This window comes from Leucopleurus acutus (assembly GCF_964270905.1).
Source record: "Leucopleurus acutus genome assembly, chromosome: 5".
Taxonomy (NCBI): domain Eukaryota; kingdom Metazoa; phylum Chordata; class Mammalia; order Artiodactyla; family Delphinidae; genus Leucopleurus; species Leucopleurus acutus.
Window position 1 is genome coordinate 3,501,623 of NC_139147.1, and position 19,434 is coordinate 3,521,056.

Sequence of the window (19,434 nt, forward strand, 5' to 3'; positions counted from 1 at the left end):
CCGGGGCTGCACCCCTCCACACCCCCGGAAGAGAGGAGTGGTCTGGAAGAGGACGCTCCCTCTACGTCCCCACCAACGCTCCGCAGTGAGGTTCTTTGTCAAAATGTTGATCCCTTCTTTTCTTCTGTAGTCGTCTCCTGGAGCTGCCTCAATAAGTTACTCCAAAGTTTGCAGCTTAAAGCAACAGAAATGTATTCTCTCACAGCCTGGAGGCCAGAAGTTTGAAATCAAGCTGTGAGCAGGGCCGCGCTACCTCCAAAGGCTCGAGGGCAGGGTCCTTCCTGCCTCTTCCAGCTCCGGTGGCTCCGTGGCCCCCTGGCTGGTGGCCGCATCTTCAATTTCTGCCCATCTTCACCTGCCTTCTGCCCTGTGTCCTTGTGTCTTTTAGCTCAGAGTGTCCCTTTCTCTCCTAAGACCTTGTCCTTGGATTTCAAGTCCACCCTAATCCAGGATGATCTCACCTGCAGATCCTTAACTTAATAAATCTGCCAACACCCTTGTTCCCAGTAAGGTCCCATTTACAGGGTCCATGGTTAGAACAGAGACTCATCATTTTTCAAGGTCACCATTCAACCCACTACCCCGTTGTCACTGTGGGTGAAGAATGTCACCTGCCACATGAGTAAACAAAGGATGCTGCGGCCATGAAGCCAACAGCCACTGCAGGCGACCCCAACCTTGCATCCTGAGGGGACTCGGGATGGGAAAGCACAGGATGCTGGCCCCAGATAGCTACGGTGCCTATGCAAGGAATGATTTCCATGAGCCCAGACTCTAACATCTTCCCGTACATAGAAAAGCGCTAAATGCGTTAACTTGAGATGTCTGGTTTTCTTTGATTATCAGTAATGTTTTGATGGTCCAACTACCTGTCGCAAAAACTCCTCTATATCCTGGCTCCCCCCAGCCTCTCTGGAGCCATCTGGGAGGCTGCCTCCTAGGCAGGCATGAGTCCTCAGAAAGTTCACCAAATAATCAACTCTCAGCTTTTAGGTTGTGCATTTTTTTTCAGTCAACATCACACTCGAGTCCAAGATCTTCACCCGAATTGTGGTGAAACACCCTTTATGGGCCTCCAGCCTCTCTCCTCCCAGGCACCCTGCACCCTGATCAGGCAGCCTCCGGAAAGCCCATTTCCATCACCAGGTACCACTGACCTCTCCCAGCACCAAATCTCAACTCCACAGCCAAGCCCTCAGCAGGGTCCTTCCTTGTGGCTCCCACCCGCCTTCTGTTCTAAAGAGGTTTACTGCCAGCCATGCTGGGCTGCCTCTGCTCCCCCTGGACATTCTGTCCCCAGCCCCCTCTTCCCCACCAACTGCATCTGTGTACTGTCTTCCCAGGTCATCCAAGTCCCCCCTCCCAATGCCCAGAGACCTTCTCCGTGCCAAAGAGAAACTCATCGAGGGCCATGGTTCATCCACTTTTTCCTCCCCAACACTTAGCAAAAGTACTTTGCTTATAACAGATAATTAAAATAAAAACGTGTTGAATGACAAACAGATGCTTAATCCCGCAGAATGAAATGGAAAAAAAATTCAAATATTTTCTACCTTGAAAATTACTCAGATTGAAAAAGAAGTAAACTCAACAAGAAGTAGGAAGAGGCTCAGCTAGAAACTGCTTCTTGAGGGTTTATAATCCCTCGCATTCTTACCTTAGACGTTCATGGCTAACTTGAAGTACAAGGTTTCCCCAGTGTCACTGTAACACCAGAGTCAAGGCTACAGCTTGGTGGCTCTGTTGTAATTGGAGGTGTTTGATTTTTTTTGATTTATCCTAATCTGGTTACATGAGGCTTTAGTATTGACAGGAGAATCATCAATATTTCACTTTCTCACTCCGAACAAAATAAATACATGTATATAAGACACAAATTTAGACGTGGCAGTAATAGGACTTGATCTCAAAAGCTGGTTTATCTTAAACCCAAAATCTCTCAACCTGCGACTTGGTTTTCTAATCTCTAAAATGAGAAGACTGAACTACAGGAATCTTTCACGGCTTTTCCCAACTTAAAAAAATACTCATATATAAATATAATCACACATGAATGTATTTATATATACAAGCACAAATATATGCACATGCTCTTGTATCGTGAAGTTACATTTGTTCCTTTCTGCAAAGGCAAATCATGAAAAAGAAACTAAAAGGCTCATGGAGTTGCACTTCATCCCTTCACGTCAGTGAGGGAAAGCCGTGCTGACTTCTCCTTTAGCCAAAGCAGCTCTGTTTACTCTTTTTGCACTGGACTGAGCTTCGTCTATGAAAATATTCATTCACAGGCAAATTATTAGAACAGCTTCATTGTTTTTGCCAGTATCTTAGGTGGAAAACGTCTTGATAGTAATAATTCCTTTTAAAAGCTATCTTATATTCATTGATGACTATGTTTCCCCTCGAGCAACAGCCCCTAAAACTCCCCATATTGATTCCTCTGAAGTGCTTGGACGGCCACTTCAGTTCCTGCCACCTCCCAAGTCTGGAGGCTGACAGCTGAGCCAGCGAGCTGCCCAGAGGTGGGAGCTACTTGCTGGGATGGTGACCTCCTGCCCCCTGGGCATTTGCTCCTGTTCCCCCTCCCAGAGATGTTACCTCCTCCCGTGACAGGTGTCCCACTGCCCTGGGCTCTCTGGGATGTTCCTGCCCAGGGTTGCTGTCCCTGATTTTATTCCGGGACATTTTGTGGAAGAGACGCAGGCAAGGTGTCTCCTGCTGCCCCACCAGCACTTTCCCCACCTTGAGCCCCGTCTGCCAGTCGTCAGAGCTCCAAGACACTCAGATGTGGAGGTGCCTTTGAGAAAGGGGGTGCTCAGAAACAGACGGGAACTGCTGGATCGCCTGGCTTCCCCCAGAGTTTGGTCAGTGAGCTTAGTTCCCACCCAAGGGGCCTCCCCTCCCCTGAGCCACTCTTGTCCTTGCCCTGACGGGACATCCGCCCGCCTGGCCAGCCGCTCCCTCTCCCCGGATCTCTCCGTGCCTCCCTCCCACGAGGGGACCCGGCTTGTCTTTGCTTCTGCTTTGCCATCTGTCCTGTCCCCTGGCTGCCCATCTCATCTGTGCCGGACTGCAGGATGTGTGGCCCAGCTTACAAGTGAGAGGACCCCAGTGTCCACGAGAGCGCCTCGTCCGGGCAATGTCACTGTCGTGAAGCAAATCAGGACGAAGGTGTCCTGCTTCCCTCACTGGGTAATCCCTTTATCTGGCCCGAATGCCTAAAGTCAACTGGAGAAAAAAGCAATTTCCGGTGTCTTTATAATTTTTATGACTACAAAAACCCCAGACCAACGTCTCCCTTATGAATCAGGCTTATACACAAACCAACGGAATGGCTCAAGCTTTTACATAAACCCCTTTTTCTTTGGTTCTTCCATCTATGGACTTTCAAAAGTCTTCTGATTCTGGGGCTTCCCTGATGGTGCAGTGGTTAAGAATCCACCTGCCAATTCAGGGGACACAGGTTTGAGCTCTGACATGGGAAGATCCCACATGCCGCAGAGCAACTAAGCCCGTGCGCCACAATTACTAGGCCTGCGCTCTAGAGCCCTCAAGCCACAACTACTGAGCCCATGTGCCACAACTACTGAAGCCCGCACGCCTAGATCCTGTGCTATGCAACAAGAGAAGCCGCCGCAATGAGAAGCACATGCACAGCAACTGAGAGTAGCCCCCGCTCGCCGCAACTAGAGAAAGCCCGCGTGCAGCAACGAAGACCCAGCGCAGCCAGAAAAAAAAAAAAAAGTCTTCTGACCCTGAAGTCGGCTTCAGCCTACACCCTCTGGTACAAAGCACAAGGGTGTCTGGAATTCACTGGAGGAGGCTCAGGGGCAGCCCCGGAGGACACACTCCAGAAAGTCAGCTGCTAGGATGGGGCTGAATTTCAGGAGGCACCTGAAGGGCAGAGCTGGGCCAGTGACTGGGCGATTCGGGACCTGCTAGGCATGGGGTAGTCTTCCTTGGAGGTCACCCTCCACAAGCGAGTCGGGAAACGATGGCGCCCACATTTCTGGTTTCTCCTCCCCCTCCCGGAATGACTCTCTCTGAACCTGAAGTTCCTCCAGCAGGTTTGGGGTTTTCTCTGCCTAAGGTCACCACCCCCAAAAGGGAAGGTGCTTCCCCAGGGGTGCAGGTCACAGTCATCTCTCAGCGGGTGTTTCCCAAGCTTTTCGTAGAGTCGGTTGTTTTTGTGTCGGGGGAACGGCCTTCCTGGAAACAGGCCCTCGCTTCAGCACAGAGGCAAGAAGGCTTCCGATCACCGAGCTCACGCTCCGACCACTAGGACACCTCCGTGCTCCAAGCAGAATTTTTAAAATTCATGAATTACTATCCCTGCATTTCAGAATCTGCCATCTGGGAGACGAGGAAGAGGCTCCAGTTCTTTGCCAGAAGGAGAGTGGGGATCACAAGGTACGGCAATGCCATCCATTAGACTGTGGGTACCCGGTGCGTGAGAGGACAGACTTCAGAGGCCTTTCGGATGTGCCGATTGATTGGCAAATCAGTGACAACATCAGGTGCCCGTGTTTCCCATCTGGTCCCTGGAGCTGCTGCAGAGGACTGTGGACATGCCGACCTTATTTTGCAGTGACCGGTATCACTACATACAAAATACCGAGAGAAGGGCTCAGACAGGCTCACGTCAGAACACAGCGCCGGGAGGGGACGGAGAGGCTCAGGTCCAAGGCCCCACCCTAAACACCCAGCAGCCCCGCAGCTGCCCCTGCCGTGCTCTCCCCACCCCAGACTGACCACAGGCTCCAGCCTCTGCAAATGATTTTGCTATTTGCTGTGTGGTTTTAGCCAGGAGAGGACAATTCTTCTTTTAGTCAGAAATAAGGAGGTTTACAGACAAGAACAGAGAACAGCCAGGGTAGCCAGGTGAGGAGTTGTGTGCACCTGGCTCCCGCCGACGACTCTCCCACCGTCCGTCTGGGCAGTGCTGCGAAGCCCTTCCCACCAGCCCTCTCCCCAGATTTCACAGAGGAACTGGCCAGGGGATAAGTCGGACAGTGACAGAGATCAAAACAGCTTTACTTGGAGGCTTGACCAGGTTTTGCAAATAAGCAGAAGGAAACTTTATCTTCTTTATCCTGCACAGAAGATGCTGCAAACCAGGGAGCATGAATACACACACACACACACACACACACACACACACACACACACACACACACACACACACAGAGGGATGGGTACCTAGAACACGGTTCTCTGGATCAGATGAAGATAAAAATACAATCTGTGCTCTCTTAAATAATGGCATAAATTGCTAAATCCTCGGAATTCCCTGGTGGTCCAGTGGTTAGGACTCTGCGCTTTCACTGCCGAGGTCCCGGGTTCAATCCCTGGTCAGGGAACTAAGACCCCCCAAGCCGCGAGGCAAGGCCAAAAATGAATAAATAAATAAATTGCTGAATCCAGGCATTCCTGCCCTGTTATCCAGCGTCTGGAAGCACAGAGACGCCTTGAGGGACAGTGAACTTCTACAGGTCGCTGTGGAGGGGAGGGGCCTGCAGGCTCCCTAAGTCCACAGACTGGGGGGCTCAGAAGCTATGCCTGGCCCTGCATCTCCCACGAAGTAAGGTCTGCATCCTTGTCCCACCACCCTCATCCCCAGGGAAGCTGACTGTGTGAGCAGGGCCGTTTCCGGCTCCGGCTTTTAAAAAGGTCAGGTGTGGTTCTCAAGTGGCCGCCAGCTTCTCTGCTCTACCCCAGCGGCTCTCAGAGCAGGGTCCCCGGGCCAGCATCAGTGTCACTCAGCACTTGCTGGACACACCGAGGCTTGCCAGCCTCAGATCCCCAAAGAGGAGCCTCGGGGCAGGGTGGGGGCCGGTCACCCTCCGGGGCCAATTTGGTGCTCACTCGGTTTGGGACCGCTGCTCACTGTGATGGACTCCTGCCACGTCAGCTTCTGGCCAAAGGGCCACCTCCCGGGCCATCGCACCCTCACCAGCTCTGAGAGCAGCTGTGGACGTGTGACGTGTGAAACAGCCCCCAGAGAGGTTGGCCTTCTCCCAGCAGCAAACTCGCCCCTTACCTCTCGACACTTCTCTCCATCCCCAGGTTGACCATCCGGGTCTGGGTACCAGGCATCGCTGCCCTTAATTGCCTCCAGCACCCTCCTCCCCTCTCATAGCACAGTTTTTGAAAAGCCACTAATCCCTAATGGGAACGCAGAAAGTCCAAATACAGTAGTAAGAATAGCACGTGCTTTGATAATTTTGCACAAAATAAAAGAAAACCTCACTGCCCTACGTTCCTTAGGGAGGCATCTGGCTCCACTGTAGGGTCCATGGCAGGCACGTTTGTAAAAAAAGTGACCAGGGCTTCCCTGGTAGCGCAGTGGTTGAGAGTCCGCCTGCCGATGCAGGGGACACGGGTTCGTGCCCCGGTCCGGGAAGATCCCACGTGCCGCGGAGCGGGTGGGCCCGTGAGCCATGGCCGCTGAGCCTGCGCATCCGGAGCCTGTGCTCCGCAACGGGAGAGGCCACAACAGTGAGAGGCCCGCATACTGCAAAAAAAAAAAAAAAAAAAAAAGTGACCAAAGCACCCTGGGGCCTTCTCCATATGATGGAATCATTTACCAAACAGTAACAAATAACATTACCAAACCCCATGGATTTTCAAACTCCCCCCAGAAACACAGCTCTGATGTGTCCCCCTTCAGTCTACAGCAAGCTCACGGATGTCATGTGAACCAAGAAGGCCCACTTTGCACAGGTCTTCATGAAACCTGGTGGCCCAGCCAGGTCGTCCGGCTCTCACATTCCAAGTCCAGTCACTTCTGGACGTGGGCAGGGCTCTCAGAGCAAGTCCTTGAGCGTCAGATTTACGAAACTCCCAGAGATCCACGTGCTCCTTCCTGGCCATTACAGGCCTCCGGGCCCCCGATTCCCACTGGAAAGTCTGCCCACGTGGCCACCCCACCCCCGCGAGGCTGACAAAGTCCCAGAGCAGCGGATTCACCCCGCACTGCCCTGCGTGCGCGAGTGTGGTGTCCACTTGTCTCAGCCGTCTGCTGTCCCCAAAGACGCAGAGCAGGCTTAATCTGGGCTGGATGTGAGCCCTGGTTGCAGGATCCCCACACCACAGCCTCCAAGCTCATCAGATTTCTCTCGTTCTCGATGAAGACAACGCTGCAGGGCACATGCGTGAAAGAAGGAAATATTTTAACGTTTCAAGTTCATTAAAAATGCCTGTGGACCTGGGAGGTCAAAGGATCTTTTGACAGGAAGCAGGACAGAGAGGGGGAGCCTGGGGTCCTAGTGGCCCTCGTAGGAAGGCTGAACGTGTCGCTCACGCTTCTCCAGCAGCGGTTCCCTCGTCAATGACAAGGCGGTGGGGCCGCCGGCAAGACTGGTCACACCACTGCCATCCTCCTCTGCCCACTGGGGGGCCTCGCAGCCCAAGGCAGGTACACAGGGCTGGACCCTCCCTCTAACACAAGACTTACAGCCCTGTGACCTCGGGAGGTCTTTCCCCTCCTCCCTCGCACCTAGGAAATGCTCAGCTAAGTCAACGTTCACCATAACTGTGCAGTAGCTTCACTCCTTTTATTTCTAAAGCCCCAACTTACTTTTAGAATGATAACATCCTGTTGACTCTAGGCTCTTATTATTTTATTATATCCCATATAATACCATTCATAAGGACTGTAGCTACTGTTTATTAAATGCTGCATGTTGGGCACAGAGCTTCACCTGTATCAAGATATTTGGTCCAATAAGATGGGTATTATTATTATTAATAACTCCTTTCTACAGGGAGGTTACGTGACTCAGCCAGTTGCCCAGCTGGTAAGTGGTAGAGCCGGGTTTTGAACTCTGACTCTTTTAGTCTGGAGGCCACGTTTCCAGCCCCACCCCCTTCTCTCCTGAGTGCATGTCGCTAAAAGGCGCTAGACGGGGAATCATTTTATTAAAATAAACAGAGAGAGAAAGAAGGAAAATTTTAACTAAGCCCCACAGACAATTCAATTCATCTTAACCTCCTTCTTGGTACACATTAATTCAGAATGACTGTAAAGGAAGGAAAATACATTTTCTACAAAACTGCAGCCAGTGGGATTTCACGTAAGATATCTGCAGTTCCAAGAACAGCCTTCTGTGCTGGCCATGCCGCTGCCACGCTGAGACCTCGCTCACCACCGACACCCCCGCGGCTGCCAGTTGGAGCAGTGGGTACAACATACTTAATGTTCAATTGTCAAAGTCTAGCCACCAGACTAAAATGTGCGGCACCTGATAAAACCTCACATCCTCCTAAGGTAACCTACACAAACCTCACTGCTGAGGCCAAGCCCTAAAGTGTAAGGTTGAGGGTAGCTTCGTTCCAACGGTGGAAATTTCCATCCAGTAACGACAAGTGTAGATGCTTCCTTGTAAATGTCTGGACCATGCAACCCTCCTCGGGTGGTAACCTAAAGCTCTTGGAAGACCTCCCGGATAGAATAAACTCTACCTAGCTGGTTCACGAAAGCACACGCGTCTTGACAAGAGGCATTTGTTCACATCTCTGAAACGCTCGGTTGATTTAGTCCTAATTGTTGCCGTGAGCAGGAAACCCAGGGGCACGGTAGAGAAGGAACAGTATAGAAATTCTCTCGCAGAGCAACCCTGGGGAAGCTTGTCAGCTGTCTCCCCCTGGGAGGGCAGGAAGCTCCAGGCATTTGGATGAGAGATCCCGGATGCCGTGCAAGAGACGGCACTTCTGTGCTGCTGGACAAGTGCGCAAGGGACTTAACTGCTCTGAACCACAGGGCAAGGGTAAGCAAACCTTCCCACGGGGTTGCTGGGAAGATGGGGTAAGTTACTGCGCATGAGCTGTATTTATTATTATTATGCCAAATCTTTAATGAAGCCAAGAACCCAACCCTTCAGAGACCTTCGACCCACACACTAAAAAGCATTGAGCCCCACTGTGTGCACGTGGGTCACAGTCACTCCCCCCACTCCGACCCTCTGAGACCGGCACTCTTATCAGGCCCATTCTTCAGATGAGAAACCGAGGCCCCCAAACCACGTGGAGCCAGGCTTCAAGAGCAGGCTGCCTGACCCAGAATCCAGGCTCTCCCCACTGCCTGGCACCCCGCCTGCCCATCCACGATGCTGTAGCTGAGGCCAGCGGTTGAGCTGCCCCAAGGAAGCAGCACCTAGAAACCACTTCCTACATGGCTAGTCAGAGATGGCGCAGGGGCTTGACAGCAAGGGGGGATCGAAACAGTCCATCTCCTCAGGCTCCTGCTTTTCCTCCCCACTTCTCCTAAGACCTCTCCTGGGGTGAAAGCATATGCTCTTCTACTGTGGTTCAGAGTTTTGTTATTTCATACATCCATTCGGCAGACACCTAGAGGGTGCCGACTCTGAGAAGCCTGGGGTAGGTGGCAGAGATGAGGGGTGATGGACACAGCCCCTGCTTGGAAGCTCAGAAGAAGAAACACATAAAATCATGCACTGAGTTCCATGATCATAGGGCAGAGGGGTGGGGAGGTGCCCAGGAAGGACCCTGGCCCCGGAGGTAAGGATGGATGAGGGCAGGCTTTCCCCCAGCTTGGGGAGGCAGTGAGGGTTCCTGGCAGAGGGTGTGGCCCAGGCAGAGAACACACAGATACTGGGTAAGCAGCCCCTTCTGCAGCAGGCGGTCCACCTGGCTGGCACATGCAGAGTGGCTGCAGAGAAAGGAGGCAAGGAGGAAAGGGCCCACAGAGAGACTTCCGGCCAGGCTAAGCACATTCTAGAGACTTATCCAATCCTGAAACTAAGAACACTCTTAAGAAGAGACAAAGGGACAAGAGGACAGTTGTCATCCTCCTCTCTAAGCCAGACAAAAATCAGAGACGAGAAAAGGGTGTGGGGTTTGGACCAAGGCATGCAGCACATTTCTGACAACTTACAGGGTAGACCAGAAGCCCATGATTAGACCGTACCCTCTCATACCATTTAGGACATAACCATTTTCTGGACAGGCTGACATGCAGGTCTTAGAAACAGGAAACCCACAAGCTTCCTTTCCAAGTCTCAATGGGGACTCTCATGAAATGTGAAACTAAATGTAAGCGGTCCCCACTTTTCAACCAGCTTTTGGATATAGTCTGTGCTTGGGTTGGCAATGAGCACTGTTATTGTTTATAGCAATGGAACGTCTCGGCTATCATAAATGTGCACTTCCTTCTTTTTTCCAAAGGTTTCTCACCCACCTCACCAGCCGCACCTCGGGAAAACACAAGAGGGAATTTATGTGAAAAAGTTGCCCACCACCATCTCTGATTCCTGTGTCCAACCTTCAGGCCAGTGAGTCTCAGAGATTTGAGAACCATACTTTCTAGGTAGGTTTATGTCAACTGTACAATCACAAAATCAAATGAGCAACCAAGTAAAACCCAAGACTGTTCTCATAAGAACAATCATTAGCTCCCGGTCTCCTTGCGTTTGGTCAGGAGCCATATGAATGGCGGCATTGAACGTTTCATAACTCACCTAAATTCAGCCCATAGGAACCAGATCGGCGGGTGTCTAGGGAAGACCCTGGTTCCCAGGGACAGGCAAAGCATGGTACCCCCAGTTCCATCAAGGCATCCCAGGCCTTTGAGGTGCTGGAACGGAGCCCAACTTGTAGAAATCATGTTTATATTTATGATCGCATGTATGGATTCACACACACACACACACGCGCGCGCGCACACACGATGTGTACTGGATGCTACGGGAAGCACACCTGAAGTTCAGCTGCTATTTCTCTAAGCCTCGCCAACACACCCAGGACGGAAGTGAGTCAGCAGGGATCAGGGAAGCGGCAGGCTTGCAGCGTGACACTGGATTCCAGCCCACTTACTGGACCTGCCACTCAGATTCCTGAGGGAATTCCAGGATTCCAAAATCCACCCTGGTCATTTGTAAACGCTGACTGCTTTATCTGCTTGGCCCAAGCTGGGAGGCCCTGCCTCTCATTACTTCACCCACAGGGAGAACCTAAAACAAACCAAAACAACATTTCCTGAGGATTCAGGTTTCGGTTGTCTCACAGGAAACGCATGCACCTGACCTAATGGCCCCGCTTGCCACTTTAAATAGAAGTCTGGAAAATTCATGAAGCCTCCTCATTCTGATGAACGCGATAAGGACTGAGACACTGCCCAGGACGCCAGCCGTTTTCCTGAGGACAGCCTTTCTAAATATCTATGTGCTACTTCTATTCCAGTGAAGTTTCCCAAGTATGCTTAGAGACATCAAAATAATAATCATTGGGTAAGAAATGTCTCCATTCCTCAGATACATTTTAGTGATGCCTCCAGAGCAAAATTAGGCTACTGGAAAGGTTCTCCCACTTTCTGGGCCCAGGTGTTCGACGGATCTGGGCTGGAGCAGTGGGGAGCGCATGCCCGGGGGTCGCTGTGCACAGGGCGCCCCAGTCGGGGGTAGGCGCTCGGAGGGGCCGCAGCACCCGGACCTAGGAGCTCGGCGTCCTCTGCTCGCGCTTAGCAACAGCGCCCGGCGCGCAGCCAATCGCGCGGCGCCGCCGAGGTTACACGCGAGCGTTGACCGGTAGTAACCCCGGCGCGGGCGGCGGCGGCGGCGGCGGTGGCGGCGGCCGGCGGCCACTGCGCACGCGCAGCGGGGCGCACCTGCCCGGCCCGCAGCTAGGCCGGCCGTGCTCTTATCTTTCAACTATTGAAAATTTAGGATTCCCGAGGAGCACGAAAACCTCCAGGGAGCCTCTGCCGGACCCTCAGCCAGATCTATATCTGAAAGCAGGTATGTCCCTGCCGATTGGCTGGGACAGCGCAAACGTCGCCCTGGGCCCCATGCCTGCAGAGTCAGCGTCCGCCCCGGCCAAGAAAAGAGATGGCTTTTTACTCCATTTTTAAAGCCGGCGGAAGAGCCCTCTAGGCGGGCGGGAGGTGGGCCTGGCCAGAATGAATTCGCTCCTTCGAGACAAGCCGGTCCGGTCGCCCTTGGAAGGAACGTAGGGGTGGACGACAGGGGGGCTGATAACCCCGTCCTGGAGAGGCAGGGCGAGCAGAGGCTCCCTGAACAGACCCCAGCCAGCTGGACGGAGTTCTGATTCACGATGGAAGCCAGAACTCGCCCCAGCCCAGCTCATGAAGGAAATCTGGGGGTCCCCTTCCCCAACAGATGAGAAGGGCTTTTGTGGCAACCCTGCTGCCGCCAGGGTCTGGGGTTGTGTTTGTCATCCGCAAAGAAAAGGTGAGAAAAACAGCTCATCTTACGTGGACCTGCGAAATGACAAAGGGGAGGAGTGTTCTCAGTGGAGCTTGTTGAGAGGCAGGTCGTTAGGACTTGCGGTCTAAGCCTGAACCTGAGATCTGCCTCCTTCTAAGCCTCCTTTTCTCCTGGGTAATGTCCACACTGATAATGGCTTTCCGAGGAACACATAATGAGACAATGTGCTAAAGCAAACAGCATTTGCTTAGTAAACAGTTATTTTTAATTAAAAAAACCCAGACACTTCTCCCGCCAAAAAAGTGGGAGGGAAGAAATAAAAACTGAGAAATCCCATAAAATTCCTGCTAAAAGTTTCGCTTTCAAGATAGGCAGTGGAGCTATCAAGGCGAGGGACTTTTTTGTCTGAGCGCATCAGCTCCCCTTATGACAGTAAAAGAAACAGAAACAGTCACTCAGGTTCTGTTTTTCCGTTGATCTCCACCCTTACCAGTTCACAACCAAAACCAAGAACATTCCAGCAGGGGCCCCTGCTCACTGCCCTGCCCCCAGGGATGCCACTGTGGCACCTGCTCCCAAAGCAGGACTCCAGCCTCATCTCCTCCACAAACCACAGGCTTCTTATTTCCTTCTTTCCAGGTAGCCCTGGATCTTGATGTACCTGTTTTGTACATGGTTAGGCTTTTCTCCTCCCAATTGGTGAGCTCATTTCAAGACCAAGATTGTACATGTTCTGCAGAATTCCAAAAAGCAGAACATGGATCAACAAACGAACATGACTCGAATTGAGATTTCAGCTCAACAGACAGAATTCTAAGAATGAGAGTTGTGCAAACATGGACCTGGCCACGCAGAGGGATGTCAGGGTCTGGCTGCTGCCCAGACAGGCTGGCCGCCCGTTGTCATGGGGCGAGAGGGACTGCTCCACGGGTGAGAGGTCAGATGAGGGAGCTCCCAGGACCCTTTGGGCTCCAGGATTCAGGCTTTAAATATAGGTCTCAGCTGGACATCATCACAGTCTTGAAATCACTCTGGCATGTCTCAGTTTTGACACCGAATGCCGTTTACCCCACAAGCACAAAGGTGACTAACGACAACACAGCTGACAAAGTGAGAAGTGAAACTAAGGGCTGTGGGTCAGGCCGGGTCCCTGCAGGTGCATCAGCCTCCATCCTTCACTCTGAAAACTCCTCTTGACGCCTTTTCTCAAATTAGGGGCAAAAACACTCAGTATCAGAGATATTTCACTTGAATGTAAGCGTTCCTATAAAGGTTTTGGAACTCCATCAGCAAGGGTTTTATAGCGCATGTACCTCCATTCTACAAACCCCTGGTTTGTACGGTTCAGTCTTTCCAAATGTTTTTTAATCTGACCCACGTGGTTACCTTTGTTCCTTAAATAAGCAAATCTGTTGATTCTACAACTGAACTCAAAAAGAGCAGGTGTAGGGTTACTAAACGTTTTCTTCTGCCAATTTATAGACAAAAGAAATGGTTTCGTGCTCAGCAGAATGTCACCCTGTGTTATTTCTTGGCCTTGATGGATTCGGTTCCAGTTTACAAGAGGGGACGTTAGTTCCTGCATGTGAAGTTTTCAAGGTGTCAGCATATTTGGGGGTGTTAAAGGAAGGCAGGAGGGCACCCCCCCCAGCAAGTGAAAATGAGTGTCGCAAGAATGTCCTTGAAAGTGATAGTGACACCAACCCCCCACTGAGCAGATCACAGTCCTGCAAAGTCACACGGAAGAGACCAGATGGCTCCAGACCAGGCACACTGGAAAAACAGCAACGTGTTACTGTGCATTGCCAATCGGAAGGCGACGGGGGTGGCCTGACAGTGACGCAAAGGAGAAGAGCCAGTGTCGACAGGGCCACTTGTGCCGTATCTACGGGGGCTGTTGAACCTGATCGAGCCACACTTGAATCACGCACCCCTGATTCCAGGTCCCAACTGGTGACGTTTGGCTTCCATGCAGTGTGCTCCAAGGGAGAGAAGGGGCTGGCTGGAGAAGGGGCGCCTAGACCCCTTGAATGTTCAAGTTCTGCTGTAAACTAGCAAACCCTTTTGGTTTTGTACATGGTCACGCTACATCCATCTGTCCTGAGAGTAAGCCCGTCCTCCACAGTTTTTCAAAGCCTCTTTTGGAGCATGTAAGATGGAGGTACAGAACTATTCCAGAAGACCTCATCACCAAATGGGCCTGCGAGGAAGCCACTGAGAGCCTGAGAACTGGCCCGGGAGGGGATGGGAGGAGGTCTCTAGCCATCTGCATTCACCAAGGTGACCTGGGGTCATTGGGCTCCTGGTGTAAAGCCCCAGCCTCAGGCAGGGAGCTCTGGCAAGCAAGGTTTAGGTTTGCCACACGGCACTATAAGACCAGTCACAGCCTCAAAGAAAGACAAAGGAAGAGCATCAAAAGCCATTTCTTTTGCATCCCAGAGAAAGCCCACCTTAGCACGATAGTTTCCAAGAAGTACAAAAGTAATTCATTCATGCTTGGGGAAGAGAAACCCGCCTTTGCACTTGAGCAGCTCCCCCTCTGGAGCCCCCTCTCTGCTCTGGGATTTCTAGATTCTCCCTTTCTCTGGCCTTCCCTCCCCACCCCTGTCCCAGTCGGTTGGATCAAGTCTCCCAGCGCCGGGTTGGAATCCAGTCTTCCCTTAATGGAATCGCTGAAAGGGTTTTTTTTTTTTTTTTTTTTTTTTTTTTGCGGTACGCGGGCCTCTCACTGTTGGGGCCTCTCCGGTTGAGGAGCACAGGCTCCGGAAAACGCAGGCTCAGCGGCCATGGCTCACGGGCCCAGCCGCTCCGCTGCATGCGGGATCTTCCCGGAACAGGGCGCGAACCCGCGTCCCCTGCATCGGCAGGCGGACTCCCAACCACTGCGCCACCAGGGAAGCCCGCTGAAAGGGATTTTAATGGCACATTGTACTCGTTTTAGCCAGCCTGTCAGCGCAGGCCTTGTGCAATGGCCATGGAAATTAAGAGGAAGCAAACTTCAATTTGAGAAGGGTGTTCAAATGCATTTTTATAGCTCAGAAGCAAACCAATACAGATAATCTGATGTGGGGCTGCCTAGAATATTTAACTCCATCCTGGCATTTGGCAAGGATGAGGCTGGAGGGTCCGGCTTCAAAGTAGGAGGTGCTGTCCCATTCCATCGGAGTGTTACTGTGGTGAGGCCCCAGCTGGGCTGGGGAAGAGTAAAGAAAACTCTCCAAACCCTCAGATGTGACTTTTGTTCTCAACCCACGAGGTAATCTTGGGAGGCGTTATTTCATTTCTAAGAATCATGTCACCTGTTTGCGCAAAGCATGCCGTACATGCCAGCCTCACCTCCCTGGGGAGGAGACAGGACAGCCAAGCCTCCCCATGGGATTAGGAAACCTCTTTGTGGGTCCTTGTGAAAGGCAGAGGTGACTGACATCCAAGCAGGCCGATTAAAGGGGAAATGAGTCAGAGGTAACAGTCAAGGCCACCCCCAGTGGTTTTGTAAAATGGGGTGAGACACATCCGTGCCATAATGGTCCCGTTGTGTGCTCACATCAGGGCCGGATGTTTGCTAGGTGTCTTGTCAGGTCCTGTAGCCTCAAGCCCCCCAGACCTGCCTTCACGTCCCCTCTCCCCTGCTCCTGTGACCTGGGATCTATCTCTGAACCTCGTGTACTCCACACATTGAAAGGACAGAATTGGCCCCTGCGCCAACTGGACCAAAGGGCTGCTTGAATTGTATAAATGCAAATGGCTCCAGTCTCCTTGGGGGACAGATGACCCAGAGTACCCCCTTAACTCCACCGTGTGGACGAGCTCTGAAAGCCAGAGAGTGCTGTCTGAGCGTAGAATTTTCTCCGCTCCACCTCAGCATTTCACAATGTGGGTTCTCTTCTTAACAAGGGGTCCTAAATGTTACCAACGCCAACGCAGTGTCTACCATCCAGGAAGCAAAAGCCGCTTTCAAAAATAAGTCACACTGGGGTGAGTGAGGGCAATCAAACCGGATTGTCCCCTACGTCCCTCGACACAACAGTTTGTGTAACGGCACCAGAGTCCGCATTGTTCCAAATCATCTGTCCCATCAACTTAGGCTATGTGAGTGAATTCCTTGAGGGAAAGTAATCACTGTATCAGAAGCCAGGGAAATCATCCTTGGGGTGTACTTTTTTTCTCCTGAGAACAGTTCCTTTCACAATTATGTTGTCTACTAGGAATCTATTATACAATCCAGATTTTCCTCTCAAGCCATCATTAATCATATGGTGAAAATGGAGCTAGAATTGAAAATACAAGTTGTTTTCTTAGACGCTGAAGTCAATGCCTGGCAATTGTCAAGCTCAAGAATTAGAAAGCATCAGTGCCTGACATTTGCCTTCTTCAAAATGCTGCTATGGAGTCACTTACGACCCTTCTACTAAGGATTATGAAGCTCTCTTTCTCCGTCTTCTTTCTTTAAAATAACTGTGTAGGAGTTTTTAATATTATTCTAATCCCAGTGCCAGGCTTGGCTACAGCATTCTGTGTTGAGTGTGTGTTATGGCACCATGTTCTGGGAGAAAACGGCTTTCCTAGAGTTTACTGGAGTGGCCCAGTGTCTTCGTGATGGAAAGAAGCCTGAACTAGGAATCCGACGGCTGGGCGGCGGACCTTGCTGGCTCCGACCTTGAGCGAATCACTCCAGCCCTCAGGCTCCTTTGTCCTTCACTGCACACTTCACTGTGGGCATTACAATGAGCTCAGCACATAAAGTTGAATTTTAAAAAAAACAAAAGACTATTGACTTGATACAGACAGAAAAACAGAATATGGTCAGAGAAGTAAGAGCATAAGCTCCTGCCCCAAAGTTTGGTTACACTTGGCATCATGCTGGGCATCACACAGAGGCAACGTGAAACCTAAAACTACCACCAAGAGAAAAGGGGAATGCTTGCCAGCTCGGCAGCGTCTGTGGGCGCCAAGCCTGGAGAAGGAGAACAGCTTCCCTATGGCCGTGGGGACCCTGGCACCCTGAGGCCCTGCGCCAGGCACTGCCCGGTGCCCAAGCGTCAGAAACCACCACCCAGCCCCCGGCCTAGCTCCCAGCTCAGGCTCGGGCAAGCCCTTCACACGTGGCTTCCTTTCTATTCAGTGAGAATGTGGACGAGTATCCCACACCCTCAAGTTATGCGGGAGTGATAAACCGTCTAAATTCTGAACTGCGAGGGTACCAAGAACAAAAGAAACGATGGGGCTGCACGGGAGAAGGGGCACAGAGAGGGAAGTGGACACAGGCACTGGAGTGGAGAAAGGGGCCAGGAGGAAGCCAGACAGAGAAGTCAGGCCTCGTTGGCTGAGAAACCAAACACCTGGACACACCAGGCTGACGGTGCCCGACTTCCTCTCCAGCCCCAGCCATCTCTGACTCACAGGCAGGTCCCGGGGGCCCACTTTCTACTCCTCCCCGCTTGAGCCCACACAGGTTACTGCAGGGCAAGTGTTTATCCGGCAGCCATCTGGGCGGGGCTTCCTAGGAGGCCACCGGCCATGGATGGTAGCGGCTCCTCCCTCATTAATTAAGAGGCCATCACTGTTGACAATCAGTGTGACCAGTTCTAACACGTAGAGAACAGAGGGTGGGCAAGCCGCACACCTGACCAGGAAATGATATTCTTCACCTGCCAGCCCCAGGTGAACACCTGCAGGGTTGGATTTCAAACCAAGATTCTGCCATGGTTTTCAAACATGTGCATTTCTGCATCTCAAGCCTTCACCTGCGAGGATCCCCACCCAAGCGTTTTCAGCATCATGACCACGTTTCTAAGGCCACACGTAACACGTGGACAGAAACCTGCCCACGTGGCCCACAGGTCTGCCACAGTTTATCTATAGAGACACAGCAGGTCAAAACCTCACGACACCCTCCTGGTCGCTCAGTGCATTGTTTCGGTAAAATCTTTGTTCAAGTGGAGAAGGAAAAGGCTGGAATCTTATGTCGAAATTTCAAGCGGCTCAACCAAATGGGCCCGACCCTGAGCCTCTCACAGAATTTCTTTGTTAACAGAACAGGCTGGCACACTCTGAAGATGTTGAGTCTCAGATAACAACGCGATGGTATCAGCCACCGAGGAGGTTTGGGATCTGTTCCCATTGGTGCAAACAGACACAAAACCATCCCACATCCAGCTCGGCTCAAAGGTCCCAGGCACCAGTCAATCAAGGTTCTAAAATCATGGCTCCAAGGCATTCCAGGGTGCCCACGCCAACCGTCTCAACTGCTTCACGTCAAGAGAGTAGGAAGCAAAATGAAGGCAATAAGGGGCAGAAAGATGCAAAGTAAACAAGTGAGTCTTGGTGGGTCTCCTTCAAAAAGGAAGAAGGATTGAATCTAGATTTAAGTTGAGAGCTCTAAACAACCCCAATATTCCAGGATATTCCGGGGGTACCTGAGTCACTTTGTTGCAAATTCCTCATAGATTTTCAAGTTGTTTTCAAGGATTCATTAGAAACTGAGGACCACTGTTTCTGGGTGATATGTAGCACGTCCTCTCCCAGTCACCCCCCCCCAAAGATGGATACATGGAGGGTGCACGGGGCAGCGGGGGACACGGAGTGAGTTCCACGGGAAGAAGTCGGTCGGGCTCGAGAAAGAAATACCAACCCAGGGAGGCATGAACTCCACACACTTTGGAAACCTAGAGCTGGCAAGGGAGCATCCACGTTGCTAAGAAAACTCAGAACACCGTCAGTCATCAATTCCCATTAACACGCAACAGGCTGGCGGCAAACTCCCGTGGGCGTGGCTCTCCCGAGACCTCCGAGTCCCACCTGCTCCGCCCTCTCTTCTGTTTTTAGGGATAGCCCACCAACGACCCCCATGAGACAGTCCTTTCAAGATCTGTAAACATACACGTCTGGTTTCCAGAGAGGTTACTATAGGTCACTTGTTACTTTTCAACACGTCAAGCTTGGGAGGAAACACCTGGCTTCCACTTTGTTCTGAAACATTAAAAAAAAAAACAGTCCTATCTCGAAAGACTAACATTAATGGCATCCAGTAAAGAGGACCCTCCGAGTGCAGACAGGAAACTGGCACACATGGACCGTGGTCAAACTGTGTGATCAGATCAGAGCTTAAGAACCAGCGTGTGACTCACAGACGTAGAAAACTTATGGTTACCAAAGGGGAAAGGAGGGGCGGATAAATTAGGAGTTTGGGATTAACAGATACACACGACTATATATAAAATGGATAAACAACAAGGACCTACTGTATAGCACA

The 19,434-nt window shown here is 51.5% G+C and overlaps 1 protein-coding gene across 3 annotated transcripts in view; it reads right to left on the reverse strand.

Moving 5' to 3' along the window:
- ABCG1 (ATP binding cassette subfamily G member 1) overlaps nucleotides 1-19,434 on the reverse strand; it is a gene marked incomplete at its 3' end in the record, with an annotated part of 56,501 nt that overhangs the window by 29,730 nt on the left and 7,337 nt on the right. The window lies entirely within an intron of this gene.